This window comes from Cricetulus griseus, chromosome 2 (assembly GCF_003668045.3).
Source record: "Cricetulus griseus strain 17A/GY chromosome 2, alternate assembly CriGri-PICRH-1.0, whole genome shotgun sequence".
NCBI classification, from domain to species: domain Eukaryota; kingdom Metazoa; phylum Chordata; class Mammalia; order Rodentia; family Cricetidae; genus Cricetulus; species Cricetulus griseus.
This window is the reverse complement of record NC_048595.1, coordinates 455,531,983-455,546,848: the sequence shown is the minus strand read 5'-3', so window position 1 is coordinate 455,546,848 and position 14,866 is coordinate 455,531,983. Positions and strand designations below refer to the sequence as shown.

General features: G+C 44.0%; 1 long non-coding RNA gene across 1 annotated transcript; it reads left to right on the top strand.

Moving 5' to 3' along the window:
• Positions 1-9,454: 9,454 nt before the first annotated feature.
• LOC118238263 lies at positions 9,455-12,227 on the top strand. Its single transcript, XR_004768064.1, has 2 exons — positions 9,455-9,508; positions 10,016-12,227. It is a non-coding gene; the product is annotated as an uncharacterized LOC118238263 (long non-coding RNA).
• Positions 12,228-14,866: the final 2,639 nt, after the last annotated feature.

Genomic DNA, 14,866 nt, shown 5'->3' with positions numbered 1-14,866 from the left:
TGTTTTCATGCCAGTTAATGGAGCTTGAATGGCTGTGGTGAAGCAAGTGTCTCAGTCCTGAGTGACAGGCACTCTTTAAAAGAAAACCTGAAGTGAGGGAGCAGCCCCACACAGTCATTTGTCCCATGTTCAGAATTAGAGCCCTCATTTCCCACACTCGTGTTTGGGGGAGCTATGGTGGCTGTAAGAGAGGTCCAGGAAATCTCTGCCACCTCCCTGCATGAGGCTGCTGTACCCACAGCTGAAGGCTTTCTCCCCAGCAGGTAGCACTGGAGGGGAAGATGGTGGAACCTTTGCCAAGTAGAGACTTGCTGGAGGAAGTGAGTCACTTGAAGGTGGGCCTTAGGCTTTCTAGGCCGCCCCCACTTCCTGTTCAACTCTCTGCTTCTGGAGTGTAGATTGAAATACATGTGGCCAGCCACCCTTCGGCCCCTACCTGGGTCCCTTCCCTCCCTGTTGCCATCCCAGTTGCCATGTCTTCTCAGAATGGATTATGTCTCTCTGAAACTGCAAGCCCAAAGTTTCTCCCTTGAGTTGCTTTGGTCAAAGTATTTACCACACAAGAAAGTAACCAAGACAGCACCAGAGCTGGATTCCTCTGGTCTCAGCGTCAGCCCTATTGAGTAGCTCTTCTCACAAACGAGGATGCTTGTCTTAAAGGCAAGGACGTGACAAGGCCCTGTGGCAGGCAGCCTGCTTGCCCTGACCTCCTATGAATTACACACTGCAGGGAAGCCAGCTGTCTTGATGGCACTGTTTTGGAGAACCCAACTGATAAAGAACTAAGGTCACCAATCAACAACAATGTGGCTAAATGTCTCCTAAAGGCCCATGTATTAAAAACTCAGTCCCCAAAGCATGTCACTTGGGGGAGGAAGAAGCCCAGTAGGAAATCTGTTCGCTAAGGGCATGCCCTCAGAAGGGTGTTAGGACATAATCCCTCCTCTTGCCTGACATTTGCCTGTTACAGTGCACTCTCCAGCCACTACCATGTGCCACTTTTCTACAGATCCATGGGCAACAGGGATAGCCAGCCATGGACAGAAACTACCATAAGTATAAGCCATGTATTCATCAGACGTCGATGTGTTTGGACTGGTGAGATAACTCAGTGGATAAAAGTTCAGTCCCCAGAACCCAGGATGGAAGGGGAAAACCAACTCCTGAACATTGTCCTCTGTCCTCCATATCCACATTTTGGCATACACACTCTCTCTCTCTCTCTCTCTCTCTCTCTCTATATATATATATATATATATATATATATTATATATTAAATTATAAAGATTTTTACTCGGATTTCCATCATTGTCTAAGATCATCAATTTAAAAAGAAGAAAGGTCTATTTTGATTCATGGTTTCAGAGGTTTGAGTTCATCTCAACTGGTCCAATTACCTTTGTGCTTGTGGCCAGTGCCGTTTATCATGGCGGGAGAAAATATTGGGGGAAAGCAGCCTGCCTTATAGCAGCCAAGAAATAAAGGAAAAGGAAATCCCGGAGTCCCAATATCCCCTGAAAGGTCATGCCCTCAGCTACCTCACTTCCTTGCATTAGGCTCCATCACCTCCTAATGTCACCAACACATGGCTCCAAGCCAAGTCCCTGCACACACCTTGACTAGGACACCTGAGCAAAGAAGGTCCACCCCGTTCTGCTCTCAGTGTATCCACCGTCATGAACAGTGAGAGAAAATAAATGCTTTTTTTGTCTTAAGTGACTACCTTCTGTGGTGCGGTGTCGTGGTGCATCTTTTTAGATCCTCACTCTTACGTGTACACATTCCCAATGTTACATGCTTTACTCTGTTTCGGGGATTTCAATAACTATATGAGTTTAGTGGTTGGTGTTCTTACCCCAGAAGTAAGCTCCAATTCTGATACTCATTAGATGCTTCTAGAAAGAGGGACCTTCCAACCTAGGAATTTAGAACTGTAGCCCAACCCCTTCCGCCCAGAAGGATCCATGTCTAAAATACTGTGTTCAGAGATCACTGAGCTGGTGAATAACTGAGCACTGATTTTTCAGCATTTTGAATGTATCTGACTCTGCCTTAGAGAAATGGTGGTTTTCCATTTTCAGTGCTAATGGACTTCTTAGTGCCTGAGGGGAACCTGTGCCTGTGAAGGAATGCTTGCTACTAATTACAATTTTGGCAGTGTTCCAATTATTAATCTTAAGAGTTTATTAGATAATTAGAAATCTCTTAAATATTATATAATCAATGTTACCCTAAATATTTACAATTACTAACAACTAGTAAGTGAAAAAGTATGATTTTGCAAAAAAAATTTTCCCAATCAATATAAACCCAATTGCAAACTTAGCCTGCTACTCTCAGACATTTAATTAAAATCTAAATATTAACATATTAATTCCCTTCACTATTCTGATAACTTTAAAATGCTAAGGCTCCCACAAATGAAGCTACAAACTTGCTAATGCCCTCACACCATAAGTGGGTGTGATGATGTGGGTGCTATTGATTTTATTTTGTTGTCGTTGTGTTGTTTGAGGTTTGGGTGTGCTTTTTTTTTTTCCTTTTATTGAAAATAGATTTTTTTTTCTCACAAATATCCTGATTACAGTTTTCCTTCCTCTACTCCTCCCGGCTCCTCCCCACCTCCCCTCCCATCCAGACCCACCAACAAACAGGCTTCTCGGGGATAATAATGAGATAAAACTAAACTAAAACATCAGAATAAGACAAGAGACACCAAAGGAAGAGAGCCCAAGAAAAGGCACAAGAAAGAGATACCGACGCAAAGACCTGCCCATTCCGCCACTCAGTCCCATGAAACTGGGAGTCATAAAATATATATATGCAAAGGACGTATAGGGTAAAAAGGGAGATTGAAAACAAAATTAATTAATTAAATTAAAAATGTACAAGGTACAAGAAAAGATATTAAAATCTACAAGGGTAAAAGACAAACTAACATATAAAGGCAGGCTTGTTAAAATAACACTGGATTTTCAATGGGGGCACAAAAGCCAAAAGGGCCTGGTCAGATGTTCTACTAGCTCTGAAAGACCACAGTTTGCCAACCCTGACTATTAGACCCAGCAAAACTATCAATCACGATTGAAAGAAAAAAGAAAAACATTCCATGATTAAATAAAATGAAAAAAGCAAATTCTTGCCACCAATATAGCTCTATAAAGGGCACTAGAAGGAAAAATTCATTTTGAAGAAGACTATATCCAAGAGAACACAAAGAATAAATCATTCCAAAGCCATAAATCAAAAGGGGAAACCCACACCACAACAACAAAATAAAAGGAATCAATAAACACTGCTCATTAATAGATCAATATTAATAAGACAAGTCCCTGCAATATAAAGATACATACTAACAGATTGGTTGACACAATATGAACCATCTTTCTACTGCATCCAAGAAACACATCTCAACATCAAGGACAGCCATCACCTATGGGTAAAATTGAATAGAAACTATATCCCAAGCAATGTCATAGATCAAATGTACCTAACAGGAATGCACAAAATGAGCCTTCATCCAGTAGCTGATGGAAGCAGAAGCAGAGGTCCACAGCTAAACCCTGAGATAAACTGGAGTTCAGTCGCAGAGAGGGAGGAGTGATGAGCAAAGGGGTCAAGACTATACTTGGGGAAACCCACAGAAACAGCTGACCTGAGCAAGTGGGAGCTCACAGACTCCAGACTGACAGCTGGGGAACCAACATAGGACTGAACCAGGCCCCCTGAACGTGGGTGTCAGTTGGGAGGCCTGGACAGTCTATGGGGCCTCTGGCAGTGAAACCAGTATTTATCCCTAGTGCATGAATAGACTTTGGGAGCCCATTGCCTATGGAGGGACACTCTCTCAGCCTAGACACACAAGGGAGGACCTAGGTCCTGCCCCAAATGACGTGACAGACTCTGATGATCCCCGTGCAAGGCCTCAACCTCCCTGAGGAGTGGATAGGAGGTGGGATGGGGTTAGGTGGGGGGGGGGCAGGGGAGAACGGGAGGGAGAGGAAACTGGGATTGGTGTGCAAAATAAGATTGTTTTTAATTTAAACTTAAAAAAAAAAAATCCACAGAACCTTCCACCCAAATACTTAAGAATACATTTCCTCCTTAGCATCCCATGGAACTTTCTCCAAAATTGACTACATATTAAGACACAACATAAATCTCAGCAGATGTAAGAAAATGGAAATACCATGCTGCATCCTATCTGATCACCATGGATTAAAGTTGTTATCAACAAAAACAGGAAGTGTGCAAGCACATAAAAACAGAACAGCTCACTACCGAATAAAAATTGTGCCAAAAAAGAAATAAAAAAGGAAATTAAACACCTTTCAGAATTGAATGAAAATGAAAACTCAGCATACTATGGGAAACAATGAAGGCCATTCTAAGAGGAAAGTTTATAGCATTAAATACCTACATTTAAAAAAGCTAAAGAGCCCTCATATCAGTAACATAGTAACACACCTGAGAACTCTAGGAAAACAAGAAGTAAATAATACCTGGAAAGAGCAGATGGTGAAAAATAATCAAATTCAGGATTAAAATCAATGAAATAGAAACAATACAAAGAATCAATGAAATTAAGATTTAGTTCTTTGAGAAAACTCAACAATATTTTCAAACTCTTAGACAAATTAACCAAAAGGTGGATAGAGAAATCCAAATTCATAAAAATTAAAGATAAAATGGGAGATATTATAATGAATACCAAGGAAATTCTGAGAATCACAAAGACATATTTTAAAAATCTGTAATCCATCAAGCTGTAAAGCCTAAAAGAAATGGATGAATTTCTTGATTTATATGACCTACCAAAGTTAAATCAAGATGGAGTAAACAATCTAAATAGACCCATAACCTCTGGTAAAATAGAAGCAATAATTAAGCCAACAACAACAAAAAAAAAAAAAAAATCCCAGGACAAGATGGATTCAGCACAGAATTCTACCAGATTTTCAAAGAAGAATCAATACCAATACTCTGCAAATTGGTATGCTAAATAGAAGCTGAAGGAACATCTCTATATTCTTTTTACAAAGCCACCATTATGTTGATAACAAAATCACACAATGACCCAGCAGCAACCACAACAATGACCAATATCCCTCATGAATGTAGATCCAGAAATTACCAATAAAATATTTGCAAGCCAAATTCAAGAGCATGGGGAAAATTTTTTCTCAGATTTTTTTATTTGAATTAGAAACAAGATTGTTTTACATGACAATCCCAGTTCCCTTCTCCCTCCCGTCCTCCCCTACCACCCCCCAACTAAAACCCTACCTATCATATGTCCTTTCTTCTATTCTTCCCCTGACTCAACCTTTCTGCTCCCTCATGACCTCTGAATCCTTCCTCTTCTTCCCTTCTCATTCTCTTAGCTCGCATGGGAAAAATTTTATCCATCATTATCAAGTCTTTATCCCAAAGATGAAATCAAACATAATCCATAATGTAGACAGACAAAGACATAAATCACATGATCATCCCATTACATGCAGAAAAGGCCTTTGACGAAATCCAGTACCCCTTCATAAATGTCCTGGGGAGACTAGGGGTCCATGGGACATAACTCCATGTAACAAAGGCAGCCCACATGTAACATCATCCTAAATGGACAGAAATTCAAATCAACTCTGCTAAAATCAGGAACAAGACAAGGATGTCCACTCTCTCCATATCTTTTCAGTACAGACTTGAAGTCCTGTCTAGAATAATAAGACAACTGAAGGAATCACAGAGATGCAAAGAGGTAGGAATGAACTAAAGTACCCTTATTTATATATAATAGGATTTTAAACACAAAAGACCCTAAAGACTGCACTAGGAAACTTCTATAGATGATAACCACTTTCAATAATGTAGCAGGATTAAAATTAACTCTCTCCTCTCTCTCTCTCTCTCTCTCTCTCTCTCTCTCTCTCTCTCTCTCTCTCTCTCTCTCTCACACACACACACACACACACACACACACACAATCAGTATCATTCCTATATACAAATGACAAACAACTAAGAAAGAAAACAGGGAAACAGTACCTTTCAAAATAGCCTCAAAAAATTGACATATTGCTCTATCCATAGATCACTACCTCACTCAACCCTCATCAGAAAAGCTGCTTCTTACAGTAGATGGGAATAAACACAGAGACCACACTTGGACAACGTAAAGACAGTGAGAGACTTCAGAGCACTAAAAGGGACATCTTCATCAAACCTGGGAGCTCAGGGAACTGTTCAGAAAAGGAAGCAGAAAGAGTGTGGGACCCAGAGGGAATGGATGACTCCAAGGACATAGGTTTCCAGACACAACAGGACTGATGCACACATGAACTCACAGAGACCGAAGGCACACACAAGACCTGCAGATGTCCAAAGCAGACAAACTCCTAGCACTGAGAAGGGGCAGCAGACATAGCCCCATCCTTCACCCATCAGCTATTTGCAGTTTGGTAGCTGATAGGACAGGTCTGCAAGCCCTCAATCCCCTCTGCATACAACTCGTGTGGATTTGGGGCTGGGAAATTCCTGTGCAGAGTATGAAGTGGGAACTACTTTAGTGTGGGTTACTCTCCTTTATTAGCAACATGAACAGAAAAACACGGTGACAGAACAGAAATGGGACATTTCTGTAAACCCCTACATCCTTTGGTCCAGCTCTGGCTCCTTCTGCCTCACACAGCACCCCAGACACACACAGCATCCAGTGGGGTTGGAGTGTCACACATCCTTCAAGAAACACATGAGTGGACAGCATAGGTGACCATCAGCCCCAAGTAGCCAGGATGCAGATTCTCCTGAGTTCCTCCCATCTTCTGGTGCCTTCTCTCCCGTGTCTCCTCTTCACTTTGGAAGGACACCGGGGAAACTTTTGCAAGCAAGGCAAGCAGGTCCTGCTCTGGTCTTGCCTTGAATTTCCAGATTTTAGACTTGCTGATGCTGAGCTGGAGTAAAACTTCTAGGATGATGAAGCCATTTTAACACACAGGCTCCCTGTGCTAGTGGGAAGATAGGTGAGAACTGTGTGACCCGCCCGCCCCCATTTCCTTCAGGAAAAAGGTTTGGTCTCTTGGCCATCCCTGGTTGCAGAAATCTAAATGCAATACTTAGGTTATAGGGTCCTCCTCAGATGCCCCACCTTGAGTGTTTATCAGAGGCACTTGGCAGAGCAAGACAGGGGTTCCCTCTGTGTTCCCTTCCTGTAAAAGTGAAGAGACTATGTTGGAGGCCCCCATGTATTGGAGGCCCCTATATGTTGGAGGCCTCTGATGCCTCCTATCAAGTAAAAGCAAAAGTCAACTAGCTGCAGCCACTGGGAACCACTTCCCTGCCTCAGTTTCCTCCTCTGCCTGAGGTATGTTATCCCCATTTATCAAACAAGGATTTGACCTAACAAGAGGTAGAGAGTTAAGAGGCGCAAGAGCGTAAAACACAGCCGTCAGGAGCTCTACCTCCTGAGAGTCCCACCTGGATAAAGTCAATCTCATGACAAAAGAGATGCCCTTACAACTGTAATGGTGGGAGCTGGGAGAAAAATGCCCGTGTTGTGCCTGGCAGTGTTGTGCTCTAGCACAGACTCCTGGCTCCTCCAGCCCTTCTGTGGGCATCCAGCTGGGCCCTGTAAACATCAAAAGATAATGCCACAACCTGGGCTCCGGGCTGCACTTGGCAGGCCAAGGAGACTTTCTTGTGCTTCACTAAAGCACCTAAGCACCCCTCTGTGTTACTATAATAGAATGAGTGTGTAGTTACCGCCTCAGCCTCAGGCTGGAATAGCTCTCAACTCTGTCCCTGGCTCTCAGCGCGGACAAGAGAAAGAACCTGACCTGGTTGGTCAAGTGGCTCCCCTAAGGTCACAACACTGCAGGGGGCCACGCAGCATTCTGTTGAGAGGACCCTGGATGCATGACAACAAAGCAGAAAGGGAAAGAGCCATGGCAGGGAACTGGAAGGACCCCGCTCCCCTGCCTTTCTGTCTTTGAGTTTCATCCTTGACAAGACTGGGTGTGTTCAGGGCAGTGTTTCTGGAGATGACATGGTCTAACTCTGTAGTGATCTCCCTACCTCAGCCAGAGCCCACTCTTGCAGCCCCCACACTCCACACGACCAGCATTGGTCTCTTACAGGAGTCGTGTCCCTTAAGAAACTCCACTAGGGTTGCACCTCTTAAAGGACCCTCCCAGTGCCACACTGGGGACCAAGCTTCCAGCACACAGACCTCTGGAGAACACACATAAGCTATCCCCACTCAGTAGTAGGACCTCCTGGGGGACTTCATGTCCACTCTAGTGATTCCAGCAGGGTCCCTGACCACAGAAACAGCAGGTTGGGCATAGGGAGTTCATCTCCCACACACACACACACCCATAAAGCTCTCCTGTGGGGTCAGCACACTGCTAGGACCCTAGTCAGTAGGTCAGCATGTAACTCTATTAGGGACCTTTATCGCTTGCCCGGTAAGAGAATGAGTCTTTCTAAAGAGGGGTAGGTGTGGGGTTTGGTACCCTCCGGGATGTGCATCTGACCAGATAGCTCCCAGCTGGTGCCCAATGCCTTCCTTGGCCCAAGGAAGTTTTCTTCGAGCTAGAAACCCATCACACTTTGGGTGTGTGTGCTCATTTGAGGCAGAAGGTTCAGCTATCTGCTCTTCTGGTAACTCAATGAAAGGTCTGAGTCCATCTGCCTAAGTCTCTTGCACTCCCTCAAGCTAGCTCTACGTCTCTATTTCATAATATACCAATTTGTCGGTCATTAGCCTCACGTTAAAGTGTGTACATTAGTTAAATATAATTCACCTCTTTCTGATCCTATTAGCTGATAAAAAGCATTAGCAAATTGTCACACGTTTAAATGACCGTGTAATAGGTATTGGTTTTAATTGCCGGTGCCTAAGTGGCCATTATAACAACGTGTTTTGCCTCATAAGTCAGGTAGCCCCTCATTCTCTGAGGAGGGAAGCTTGAGACTCGGCTGCAGCTGAGATTACACACCTGCTCATAGCCTGCTGCGAACAAGTACATGGGACTCTAGTATTTGGACATTGACCTCAGGAGTCTCTGTTGTTGTCATTGTTGACATAAGTGTCACCCTATTGCCATTTTAAGTGTACAATTCAGTGGCATAGGGATAGCCACACTGTTGAGTGACCATGCCACCTAAGTCCACCCCCTAGCACCTTCCCATATTTCCCTACCGGAACGTTTTACCTATTAAACAATTCATCCTCCTCATCCCAGCTGTGAAAATTGGTGCCCCGTGGTTTTTTTTTTTTTTCTTTCTTTCTATGAATGTTATTCCTGTGGGTACCTCCTGCAGAGGAAAAGTATAATTTTGTCCTTGTAGGGGAAGCTGTAGCCACGCCTACTTAGGGGCTGGCTACAGGTGTGCCTGACCACGCTTTTCGAGGGTGTGGTCAGAGTGACGTACTGTGACTGCATTTGCTCTTTCGGTTTCACTTTGGTACTTGCTGCACAGAATGCTGCCACTCCAGCTGGCTAGGTCGCTCTGTAAGTAAGGCTTTTCCCTATTAAATATCCTTATATTTCTACCTGACTCTGTATTGGTAATTTCCCACTATATGTCCTTTGTGGCTGCCTCTACTTAGTGCAGGTCTTCAAGTCTAATGCACATGATGATAAGCCTTAGTATCCCCTTCCTTATTAGAGCTGAATAATAATCCTTCATATTATACGTCACATGTTGTTAATCCATTCATTCATTCATTCATTCATCCACCCACCCATCCACCCATCCGTCCACCCACCCACCCAGCCATCCATCCACCATCCCCCCATCCATCCACCCACCCATCCACCCATCCATCCACCCACCCACCCACCCACCCATCCATCCACACCCACCCACCCATCCATGCACAGACACCTAACGGCTTCCACAGTTTACCGACGGCAAATAACAGTGATGCAGGCCTCAAAGTTTTAGTTTTGTTTTAGGTTCTAATTCTTATGCTTTTTCCCTTCTTATCTACAAATGGTTTGCTTTGCTCTCCTCAGGGACTGGTGACAGATTTCACTGTGACCCCGCAGTAAATCAGTTAGGAGATCTAACGTCAACCTGAAAGGCCAGATTCCAACATCAAGTGCAGAAGGAATCCAGGTTTGACCCTCTGCCGTCTACAGAGATGTGTGAGCACCCACCCAAGGCTACTTCCAGCCTCCATGGGAGTTCTTGAAGCTCTTCTTTATATGTTTAACTCTGTTCTAGACCATTCACTTCTGCAAAATTTGAAAGTCCACACTCTGCAGCTCCAAAGGCCTGAGATGGTCGGAGTAGAGCACGTGATGCTCATTTTGGACACAGAGGATTAGAGACATGAAGGGGAAAGAGAGGTGGGGATTTTTCTCCTCCTGAGCAAGAATCACTTTCAGATGACTTTGTTTCTAGTTGCTGGCAGCTGTAGCCAGGAGCCAACCTGACAGCCACTTCTACCCAAACCTTCTCCCCACGATGCTGCATATCAATACATGTTCAGTGTTCCAGGGAAATCCCAGGGAGAGGGAGAGAGAGAGAGAGAGAGAGAGAGAGAGAGAGAGAGAGAGAGAGAGGCTGGAGGAGGGCAGCAAGTGCTGGGAACTGAGCTCAAGTCTTCTGTAACAACACCACGCCCTCTTAAATTCTGAGCCACGCCTCCAGCCAGCTTCCCCACCTGTGATCATTCCAAGTCACATTTCATGGATGGTTGTTTTCTCTGGCCCAGTGTGTTTTGTCTTCAAGAAGACTCGTGGAAGACTGTAAAAAGCACAGGTTTTTCATAACTTTGAGATCACCTCACTGGACTGAGTAAGTAATCCCAGAATTCTAATTTGAAGCTGATCATTCATAAAGCTGAATCCAAGAAGGTACATTCCTAGGAAATGCTTTGGCAGTGTTTTGTCCTGATCTGGCTCAGTCACTGTGGGAAAAACAGACTCATTCTCTGCACTCAGAAGGGTTTCTCTATAGTCGGATATAGATGCTGAATGAAGACACGTTTGGGGAATTGCCTAGGTGATATGTCTCATCTGTTTGCCTAATGGATGTAAGCATTAAAGTCATGGGATAAATCCATGCCTATGGAGGACCAAAGAGATGTTTAGATAAATTGGAAAAAAAAAAAGGTTGGAGTGATGCAAACATACTGTGCTGGTTTGTTGACTGTTTCTCGGGTAGTAACCCACAACCAATAGTTTCCTTGTTTTTGTGAAATATTTTTTACTATCAGGTGTCAATTCCCAAATCACAGGTTTGATTTTCCGTATCACTCGGATACCTGTGCATCAGTACTCTGGGTGTTTGTTTTCTGGATCCCTAGAAACACCTGCTGCCACTGAAGTCAGTCCCTGGTTCTCAGCCCCTTTGCATCTGAATTCACCCCATGAGGTCTTTGTCCTCTAAGTGGGTCCTCATTCTTTTCTTCTTCCATTTTTTTCATCTAAAAGTGGACCAGTGCATGTAATTCCAGCCTCCTTCCATCACACACTGCCAAGCAGGTATGTCTCTTTCAAGGTGAAAGCATCCCTAAAGTGGAATCTGTTTCAAGACCCCCAGTACCGAAGCATCTCTAAAGTGGAAGGCAGTCAGATACATATATTCAAAGAAAGAAGCTGATGAGATGGGTTGTTTATTACAGACCCTCTTTAGTTATAATGGTCTTCCTATCATCCTTCCCAAATGGGGTCTGGGTGAGACTGCCTGGATGAGGCTTTGATTGAATTTATTTTATTGGATTTGTTTATTTACTTATTTATCTTGAGGTAAGTTCTCACCCATGTTGTCCTAGCTAGCCTGGAACTTGCTATGTAGACCAGGCTGGCCTTGAACTTTTGGAAATCTGTCTGCCTCTGCCTCTGCCTCTGCCTCCTGAGTGCTGGGACTAAAAGCAGGGGAGGAAAAAGTCCAGCCCCTTCATGGACTTATTTTTAATCAAGTATCCTAGAACATGTTGCCAACTTGGTCCAATCACAATGAAAATCAACTCTTATCTCAGACCATTTTTAAAGAGAAATTCTTTATTTTGTTTTGTGAGGATGGTATAATATCTATGAATTGACTTCATAATAACCATGGAGTACCAAGGAAGCCACCCTGGAGAAGGCTGAACAGGGAAGTGGAGAGAGGGAGAAAGAGAGAGAGAAGAGAAATTGAGCCAGGGCCCCAGTCAAATACATTAAAACTCTATTGTGTCTCACATTTCAGCCATGAAATTATTATATTTATTCAAACAAATGTCAAGTGTCTTTTCTGTGATTTTCAAACAAAAGCATTCTAATTGACCCAGTATAAAAAGTGCTTAACAAATAGAAGCTATTGTTGTCAACTCAAGTGGTTAAAATGTGTTCTGAAAGTCTCCCTCACCCCCATCCTCTTGCCCTGTGTGTGTGTGTGTGTGTGTGTGTGTGTGTGTGTACAGTATATGTATTTTTTTTACAAAACATGCAGTACTCAAATGAGCCTGTTTCCATAGGAACATGTAAACCACTCACTGTGCCCTGCCCTAGGGTTCTGCAGATGATCCTCACCATACAGACCACAGCCCAACTCAGCCAACCGTGATACATCCCAGCCCTATATCCAAAGCAACTATGTCCAAGTCGGAACTCCAAACCACATCTCTCCACTTTCCTCCCAACTGATTGAGTGTGAATGTTCCCTCTCTTCCATGGAGCCCACAGCCCCAGGGCTCTGCACAGACACCATGCTAGCCCCTCAGTGCCTTTCTTGTGTGTGCAGAAGATTGGGCCTTTGGGTTCCAAACCAGGAGGGAAGCAGGCAGTGTACAGCTTTCTGTTGAAACGTAGCCTCCAAAAAGTCAGAGGCCCAGGACCTACATCCTAAGGCCTCCTTGTAGAACCTACCTTTTATGCTCAATGGGAAGAAAAGAGAGAGCAGCCCATAAACTTCACCTTTTACCTGCTCAGGCTGCCCCTTGAGATGTTATGGTATCAACCTAGGCCAGATCCCAAGGATGTGGGAGTTTCCTGCCATGCATTTACAGATCCCTGAGTCACCCATCAGCTGGCCGGTGTCCATTTGCTCTACCCAGACAGAAATTAATTTCCATCTATTAGTTGAGTATTAGAAGCCTTTGCTACTGCCAGATTTTAATGACACCCCTGCCTCCCTGTACCACTTTTGGCTATGTGGTGGAAGTCGCATCTTAGGAAACTGTGTGCAGCAGCCTCCATCCACACAATTCGGTATCCAGACTTCAGCTCATCCTTTTCCAAAACCCTCCTGATCTAGTCCCAGTACCACAAGCAGTGCCCTGGCCTCGACTGACCACTCTGCCTGTGCCACAGACAGACTCCAGTCTTTCTCCAGGACTGACCCTACCTGCAACAGGTCCCTTCTGTGCTGCCCCAACCAATCCACTCAGTGCCCAGACTTTCTAGGTCCGCCTCTAGCTTGATGAGTCTTCCTAAAATCCAGTCCACACTTTGTCTGCACCTGCAAGGTCTAGCCAGGTCTAGCCAACAACCAGTGCACCTGCTTGGTGTGGACTCCCTTGCCTACACTGTAAAGGCGCTCCAGACTTCATCCAGGACCTTCCCAGTCTAGAAGACACCCCAAAGTCATATCCAGCCTTTCTACCAGGTCTACCCCAGCACTCCAGCTTGGCAAGGGAGGCATATTCTATACACGAGTCTAGTATTCTCTGATCACCTGACTTCATCCACACAAGCCATTTCCACCCTCTAACCCAAACCACCCACACCACCTCTCTTCTTTCCCTACCTGTTCTGTCCATAACAGACTCAGAACAAAAGCAATCCACATGCCCAGAACTCATTGCAGAAATGGCAATGTGGGAAAGCAGGCCAGGATCTTCTCCCTAAAACCTACCAGTGCTGTAGAAATGTTTGCTGATGAGAAATATCTAGATGAAACCCAGCATGCAGGATTTAAAATAACAACCATAAATTTTATCAAAGTATTAAAGCACTTTAAAGAAGACACAAAGAAACAGCTCAATGTAATTAAGGAGAAAGAGCTGGAGGATAATAAATGCCTGAGTGATGCCAAAGAAAATGCAAACATAGGCTGATGGAAACAGCAAAGACAATCCAGTGCTTAAGAACAGAATCCAGTAAGGAGCTGGACATTAAAGAGAACTCAAGATGAAATGAAGGTGAAATTGAAAACCCCAATAACTCAACTAGAAAACTCAAACCTTCAAATTATAGGCATAAATAGGGGAGAAGAATCTCAAGTTAATGGCACAGACCAGATCTTCAACAAGATCATAGAAGAAAACTTCCCTAAATTAGGAAAGATATAGGTGGGCAGTAATGAATTAACCCGACCCAGTAGAATAATAGATGGTGTTTTTCTTTTTTGCTTTTTTTGTTTGTTTTGTTTTGTTTTTGTTTTGTTTTTTGGGTTTTTTTTTTTTTTTTTTTTTGGTTTTTCGAGACAGTTTCTCTGTGTAGCTTTGGAGCCTATCCTGGCACTCGCTCTGGAGACCAGGCTGGCCTCGAACTCACAGAGATCCGCCTGCCTCTGCCTCCCGAGTGCTGGGATTAAAGGCATGTGCCACCAACACCTGGCCAATAGATGGTGTTTATTTGGGAAAAGAACTTACACAGAAAACAAGAGACTGACTGTCACCATGTTCCTGCTCCAAGGATGCAGATCCTGCCTCCCAGATGTCCTCTGAGACCGAAAGGGGCTCTGAACCCTGATCCATTTCCTTTAACCGCTCATGTCTGCACCTGTTAACCACTCCCAAAAGGCATGGTTACTGCTACAGGTGCAGAGGCAAATATATCACTACAGAAAGACATACCCACAGAAATACAGCAAGCACACAGAACACCAAATAGACAAGATTAAAAATAGAAAATCCCCACAGCATATTACAGTTA